Consider the following 8,485-nt stretch of genomic DNA (forward strand, 5'->3'; position numbering starts at 1 on the left):
TATCTACCCAAACAAACACAGATGCTTCTGCTATAACATGTAGATGTTGAAAATCTTGAGAAAAAAAAAAAAAAAAGTAGGCTACATCAACATCTTTGAAACAACAACAAAAAATAAATAAAAAGTAAAATCATAATCTGTGGCATGGGACAGAAGTGCTGGATGGTATATCAAATTTGAACACTTACCCAACTTTAAGTGTATAAGCACTGTAATAAAGATGCTTGAAAACACCACTGAAGTTAAGAAAAGATTCATGAAATCAATTAAATGAAAGACTCATAAAATCAATGAAATAATTTCCATTGAATATTCCAAAAATCAAAAGCTACTTCCTCAAAAGCAGGCTTCACATGATTCCGAATCAAAAGCACCTGAAAAAACTATATCTTAATTTTCAATCCTCAACTTCCAAACCTTAAACAACCCCCATAATGATACAATCTACCTTTTTTCCCATGTATCCATGGCTGATTTTTATTATCAGGCCAGTGGTGCGCCATTCTTTCTCAGCATGGAGGCCCTGCTTAGGGGAATAAAGCACAGAAAGCAGACAGCATGTGTGAGTCTTTTCCCATGTAGCTACTGCCCAAATGTTCCCAAGAAACAATTGAGGGGATAGAGCAGAAAAACACTTTTGTTTATTATCATATCTAAGAAAAAAATCTAGTTTCTAATATTTGATGATGATAATCAAAATTAACTACAATACACCACAAGCCCTATTGAAGAAAGAAGGAAAGAAAGCTTTTTTCGTTTTATGGCATGCTTGCAATTTCCCCATGGCTCAGCTCCAGAACACAGAAATTTAAATGAGCACTGTGTCAGACAAACACTTCCCCGACCTTCAGAACAAACTCCACCCCCAAGGAATGTTTTAATAGAAGCTCGTATGCCTGTATTTCTTCATGTTGGTTATAGCTGTTTAAAAACACATGATGTTTGCTTGGCAGTTCTTCAGCAGTTCTTCATACTTGTTCAAACATTAGCATTGCAGAGGCAGGTTTTTGGCCTGCAGACTGGAAGAGACCAACATGAAAAAAAAGTTCTGTTATTGCTAATTAGTGTTGTTCATATTTAGTCAACAATGAGACAATATTCAAGCCCAAGCTGTTAAACTACACCCACTTCCAATCTTGCTCTTGGCTGAATGATCACATTTTGTCAACTGTTTAGAGCAGAGGTGCATTTCCCAAAAGCATCGTAAACCTAAGTAGATAATAGAGACCATTCGTCTCTACAATCAGTTTAGGCTTGCAAGGCTTCTGGGAAATGCTGGCCAACATGCTATGTTAAATTTTAGCTATTTTCATACGAATTAAAGATTCTTAGTTTGACATACTTGACTAAATATATGAAATCAAACATGTGAAATCAATTTTGTATTTTGTGTGTGTGTGAACTGGGCATCTGGCCTGGCATTGAAAGTGCAGTGAAATACTGTTGTTGGTGAAAATGCATGCAGTCTAAAGCCTTGAGTCACCTGAAACTAGCAGAGGTAAAATCAATAATGAAAAAATCTTCATATGAGAGTGTGGCTAAGGACAAAATAAACACAACTTTGCAGTATAGACAGTCTTTGGACGGTAATCCTGAAAATTCCTTAGATGTCTTAGACATGTTCCCTATACTGAAACATGCCTAGATTTATCTGGCACATAACTCATATACATCTAAAAAAAAAAAAAAAAAAAAAAAAAAACACTGGGTTAAAAAGGGGACCTATTATGCCCCTTTTAAAAGATGTTATTTAAGTCTCTGGTGTCCCCATTATGTGTCTGTGAAGTTTCAGCTCAAAATACCCCACAGGTCATTTATTATACCATGTTGTAAATTTTTAAATGGAAGGAAAATCATGCAGTTTTCATGCATGTGTCTTTAAATGCAAATGATCTGCTGCTCCCCACCCCACTTTCCAGAAGAGAGCGGAGCCTGTACAGCTTGTGCCTCAAATACTCTGCCACAAACTAACAAAACATCTGTTTGATTTTAATTATCATCTCTATCGTGGTCACGCTTATGTGACATTGCAGTTCTTAATCATCATTTTGTATAATAGATCCCCTTTAAAAACAACCCAATTTGGGTTGTTTTTAGTCCAAGGCCTGGGTAAATATAGGACAGAACACATTTTGGGGTAATTGTACCCAGAAAATTGGTTTAGGCTATTTAACCCAGCATAATGGGCTGATTTTATTCATTCAATGTTATTAGTATACATGAATTACATGGTACATATTAACTTAAATCCTCTAAACTTTTGTAATATACTCCACACAACACTGGTTTAATTGATAACTTCCTTTATTTTCGATGAGTCTCATCGAAACCAGGATTGGCCCCTAATTATCACACTGAATAACTCATCTAAAATATACAGCATGAAAATGTCAATATTAAACAAAAAGACATAAGAGAATCATATAGGCACATTTACCAAAGACAATCACTGCTGTGTTGCTTTCTGATATAACGGTGTCTTAGTGTTTCTGTGCTTAATAACACACAATCTGAGTCCTTGTCCAAAATCTTAAAAACAAAGACAAAGACAATCCAAACAGTCATTTATTAAACAGATGGATGAATGCATTTTACATTTACATTTAGTCATTTAGCAGATGCTTTTCTCCAAAGTGACTTACAGATGAGAATAGTTGAGCAATCAAATCAACATCAGTGCAACAGTATGCAAGTGCTGTGTCAAGTCCCAGTTTATCCAGCAAAGTGCTTGTAGCAAATAGAGAGAATAGAAATAGAAAAAGGAAAAAGTAAGTTCTAATATTACTGGGTCAAGTGTTGACGAAAAAATATGTCTTTAGCAGTTTTTTGAAAATGGCTAAAGACTCAGCTGCTCTGATAGAGCGTGGCAGGTCATTCCAGGGAACAGACCAGGAGAAGGTCTGTGAGAGTGATTTTGTACCTCTTTGGGATGGCATCACAAGGCTCCCTTCACTTGCAGAACGCAAACTTCTGGAGGGCGCATAAGTCTGAAGTAGTGAGTTAAGGTATGGCGGTGCAGAGCCAGTGGTTGTTCTGTAGGCAAACATCAGAGCCTTGAATTAGACGCGAGCAGCTATTGGCAGCCAGTGCAAACTGATGAAGAGAGGTGTGACGCATGCTCTCTTTGGCTCATTAAAGACCTCCCTTGCTGCTGCATTCTGGATCAGACGCAGAGGCTTGACAGTGCATGCTGGAAGGCCTGCCAAGAGAGCATTAAAATAGTCCAGTCTGGATAGAACAAGAGCTTGGACAAGAATTTGTGTTAAATGCTCTGATAGGTAGTGGCGAGTCTTCCTAATGTTGTACAAGGAAAATATGCGATATGATCTGTGAAGCTTAAACAATTATCCATCACCACTCCAAGGTTCCTGTCTGTCCTGGATGGAGTTATGGTTGACGGACCATGTTGAATGGAAAGGTTATGATGAAGTGTTGGGTTGGCACCGACCAAAGGCAGTTCTGTTTTTGCAAGGTTGAGTTGAAGGTGGTGGTCCTTCATCCAGGCAGAAATGGCTGTCAGGCAGGCTGCGATGCGAGCAGCAACCGTCGGAGAGGTAGAGTTGTGTGTCATCAACAGGGGATAGGGATAGCAGTGATAGGAAAAACCATGTTCCTGAATGACAGATCCCAGTGATGACATGTAGATGGAGAAGAGAAGTGGTCCAAGCACTGAGCCCTGAGGTACCCCAGTAACAAGATGATGCGACAGGAGATAAACAAGTCTTACTAGCTGAACCACCAAGCTAAGTATGGCAAGTAAGGAGTTTGTTTCCACGTTCAAGGCCAGATGATCAGAGACTGAAGCCCTCTTTCCACCTGGTCAGTTGGATCACAAGTGGACAACGTTAAATACAGGTGTAAAGGGGGTGTTAAACATTTTGAGCTTGTCTACTTTCAACCACTTTCAGAGGTAGTCAAAAACGCATTTGTTCAAACAGCCACAAAAGACTGCCTACTCTCCGCCTACTAACCTAATGCGTAAACATTATGGGAAGCGCTCTAGCCAGACGGGATTTAAACTTTGTCGGCTGAAGACCCAAGTTTGGTTTGAAAATGAAAAACGTACCAAGCACAATGTTCTCTCACCATTCCTGATTTGTAACACACACTCACAGCATTAGGCCGGTTTTGCGGCTGTCAGAGCAGAAACAAAAGCTGATGCTCTCCGTATGTTTTTCTGTCATCTCCAGGCGCATTCATATGTAAATTGTGCAAGCTAATTTATGTCCATTAGATCGAAAGATCTGAAAAACCCACACATTCACCCGGCCATAGACCCTCCCCCCGAAGTAATCAGAATAGAAGTGGTTAAAAGTGGACAAAAGAGACATATTAAAACACCAGGAGTAAACAGGAATGTGTCTCCCTCTTCCACTTGTGATCCGATCGACCAAAACACACCTTAATACCAGGTGTAAACAGGGCCTGAGAGGTATGTGCTTTAGTACTGGTGCTGAGTGCTGTGGTGATGAGGAACAGGTGATGGTGATTATACTCAGGAGAGCTCGAGCGCTGTGTGGTTGTGATTGGAGAGTCTGGCGTGACCATGAGATTTCTGTTTTAGTTTTACGATTAACAAGTAAATTCTGCACAGCCTTTCTCTGTGTTGGAGAAAACAAGAGGAACAGAGATTGTTCATTATCACGTCTGTGGAGGATTTTAATGAAGTATTTAAAACACATTTTACACTGGGAGACATTTAACGTTCAGAGACTTCATTATAGACCAGTAAAAAGTGAGCTGGATGGATGTTTTAAGCAGAGAGCAGATCATTGATAAAGAGTGTTCATGCAACACTGATGATGGACATATTGTCCCTTCTTGTCACTTGTTTAGTGAATGATCCATGACCACAATGCACAATGACTTCTTAAAACACTATTACAGTTTCATCCACTTCAATCATTTAACTTTGTAGAGTGTTTAGAATACTAAATTAAACACATTGTTCTACACATTAAGAGCTACATTTAACCTTCTAGATTATTTTGAGGCACTTTTAATATTGTTATCTCTGTATAGTGTGTACAAAGCCAAATCTCTGAGAATCGTTCAAAGATTTGATGCCTCCAACCTGCCAAACACTGTGATTAGTTCTTCCTCAAAAGCGCTCATTATAGCAGCATGTAAATATATCTTTGTTTCTGGGCAAGCTAGTAGAAACCTGTGTGTTCTTGCTTTATGCAGTTTCATAAAGACAGCAAATCTGGGCCTTAACTGTGGAAAAGCCTTCTGTGCATGAACTATGTAAGCATGGTTGTGCCCATAGACGATAGTATCATGTATCGACGATAGTCAGAGATATTGCCGATGGCTGATGCCTTTGAGGAAATTAGGAATGATAGTGGGGTCAGAGGTCACTCTTCTGACAGAACTAGACTTGCATACTGCCGTTGCTGGTGGCCAGTGATTATAGTTTATAAAGTTTTAAATATGGATATTTTTTCTTATAAAAACGCATCGCTTCAGTTCAGAAGGCCTTTAATAACCCCCTGGAGCCATATGAATTACTTGGTAACACTTTACAATAAAGGTACATGAATAATCATATGGATGGATGTGCTTTTTTGGGCTTCAAAATCTCAGGTACCATTCATTACCATTATAAAGCTTGGAAGAGACAGGATATTTTTTAATATAACTTTAATATAATTTTTAATTTGGTCTGTCCAAATCTGATCATATTTAGCAAGTGTAAATGGCAAAAAAATTAACATGAAATGTCATTTTTACAAATCTGTTTTTAACTAAATTCATATGTGGAGCTGCACGCATTTCTGGACATCCGTGTATTGGAGAGGGATGTCTTAGAGAGGCAGAGTCTCTCAGAAGTAAAGATGTGCAGAGCTGAGAAAGAGTGCATAAAAAGATTGTGGAATACGTTAAAAACAATGTTCCTCAACGTCACATTGCAAAAGCTTTGCAAATCTCATCATCTACAGTGCATAACATCATCAAAAGATTCAGAGAAATCTCTGCGCGTTAGGGACAAGGCCGAAGACCTTTATTGGATGCCTGTGGTCTTCGGGCCCTCAGACGACACTGTGTCACTCATCTGCATGATTGTGTCAATGACATTACTAAATGGGCCCAGGAATACATCCAGAAACCACTGTCGGTAAACACAATCCGCCGTGCCATCTGCAGATGCTAACTAAACCACTGTCGGTAAACACAATCCGCCGTGCCATCTGCAGATGCCAACTAAACCACTGTCGGTAAACACAATCCGCCGTGCCATCTGCAGATGCCAACTAAACCACTGTCGGTAAACACAATCCGCCGTGCCATCTGCAGATGCCAACTAAACCACTGTCGGTAAACACAATCCGCCGTGCCATCTGTAGATGCCAACTAAACCACTGTCGGTAAACACAATCCGCCGTGCCATCTGCAGATGCCAACTAAACCACTGTCGGTAAACACAATCCGCCGTGCCATCTGCAGATGCTAACTAAACCACTGTCGGTAAACACAATCCGCCGTGCCATCTGCAGATGCCAACTAAACCACTGTCGGTAAACACAATCCGCCGTGCCATCTGCAGATGCTAACTAAACCACTGTCGGTAAACACAATCCGCCGTGCCATCTGCAGATGCCAACTAAACCACTGTCGGTAAACACAATCCGCCGTGCCATCTGCAGATGCCAACTAAATCACTGTTGGTAAACACAATCCGCCGTGCCATCTGCAGATGCCAACTAAACCACTGTCGGTAAACACAATCCGCCGTGCCATCTGCAGATGCCAACTAAACCACTGTCGGTAAACACAATCCGCCGTGCCATCTGCAGATGCCAACTAAAGCTCTATCATGCAAAAAGGAAGCCATATGTAAACATGTTCCAGAAGCGCTGTCGTGTCCTGTGGGCCAAGGCTCATTTAAAATGGAACTGTTTTAACCCTTGAGGGACGGATTGGGCGGTACCGCCCAAAATGGCATACTTTTACAAATGTGTAGTTATCTCAAAAACTATTAACGCTAGAGAGATGCGGTCTTTTTTTTGAAAACAGTGGTATCCAGTTTGTATATTAAACGCGCTTCCGTTATTGCGCAATACCACTGCGTAAACAGGCCAATGAAAACGATTATGTTAGGCAGATTCAACACGCAACAACCAATGTAAAAATTGCCGCTGGGAGGAATATTTTTCTAACCCAATCAGAGGAAGGTTACCATGATGTATTCTAGCCATTCAGAGGACTCTGTAGCTCTGCTGTAGCCTTGTAAAAGCTCGCTGGCCTATAGTAAAAGACCGGCAGCCGATGTAATCAATAAGCGATCGGAGAATCAGCATCAGGTGGAGAAAGCAGAAAGCGATCGGAGTGTTACAGAGAGTGATCTGAGTATTAGCGAGCACAAAGAGATAAATTCGAGAGAGATATAGCGTTATTACAGATTTGTTTTATTAAAATGGCAAGCAGTAAAAGATTTACGGCAGAACAAGCTCTGGAACAATTACTGGAAAGTGACGAGGAGAAATCTGGAGCAGACAGCTTTTACACCGATGGAGAGGCCTCGCTTTGCTCACTTGCATGCCTAGGCTGTTTGTAAAAAAAAAGTTAATCATTTAATTGTTCTTTACACATTTGATTAAACAATAACACATTTCTGTCAAGCAAAGAGTTTGAAAAAAATATTTTTTTTTTTGTTCTATATTCTGTGATGTGTGATTTTCAGTAATAAATGACAAAAATCTAATTTTCGTTTTTGAAATTCTCTAGTTTACTGTACATTTTCTTTCACTCATACTTCCTTTACAAACACATTACATGCATGCTTATGGTAGCTTAGGGTCTTCTGAATCCATAGATACCAAACACAGGGTGTTCCATCTCCTTTACATATGATTTATAAGCCCAAATATAAAAATAGAGAAAACAGACCAAAAAGGGCTTAGTCCCAAAAATAAAAAAAACGCCTAGGACTGTTTGTAAATAAAGTTAATTATTTAACTGTTCTTTACACATTTGATTGAACATTAACCCATTTCTGTCAAGAAAAGGGTTAGAAAAATATATTTTTGGGTCAAAAACTTTTCACTATTGTTGTGTGAGGTAGGATTTTCAGTAATAAATGAGAAAAATCTCATTTTCGTTTTTGAAATTCTCTAGTTTATTGTACAAATTTTCACTCATACTTCCTTTATAAACATATTGCATGCATGTTTCTTGTAGCTTAGGGTCTTCTGAATCCATTGATACCAAATACATGGTGGTCCATCATCATTACATATGGTTTATAAGCCGAAATGTAAAAATAGAGAAAACGGACCAAAAAGGGCTTAGTCCCCTAAGGGTTAAAGTGGAAAAGTGTTCTATGGTCAGACGAGTCCAAATTTGACATTCTTGGTGGAAATCATGGATGCTGTACCCTCTGGGCTAAAGAGGAGGGAGACCTTCCAGCATGTTAGTTCAAAAGCCAGCATCTCTGATGGTATGGGGGTGCATAAGTGCATACGGTATGGGCAGCTTGCACGTT

This window comes from Chanodichthys erythropterus, chromosome 9 (genome assembly GCF_024489055.1).
Source record: "Chanodichthys erythropterus isolate Z2021 chromosome 9, ASM2448905v1, whole genome shotgun sequence".
NCBI classification, from domain to species: domain Eukaryota; kingdom Metazoa; phylum Chordata; class Actinopteri; order Cypriniformes; family Xenocyprididae; genus Chanodichthys; species Chanodichthys erythropterus.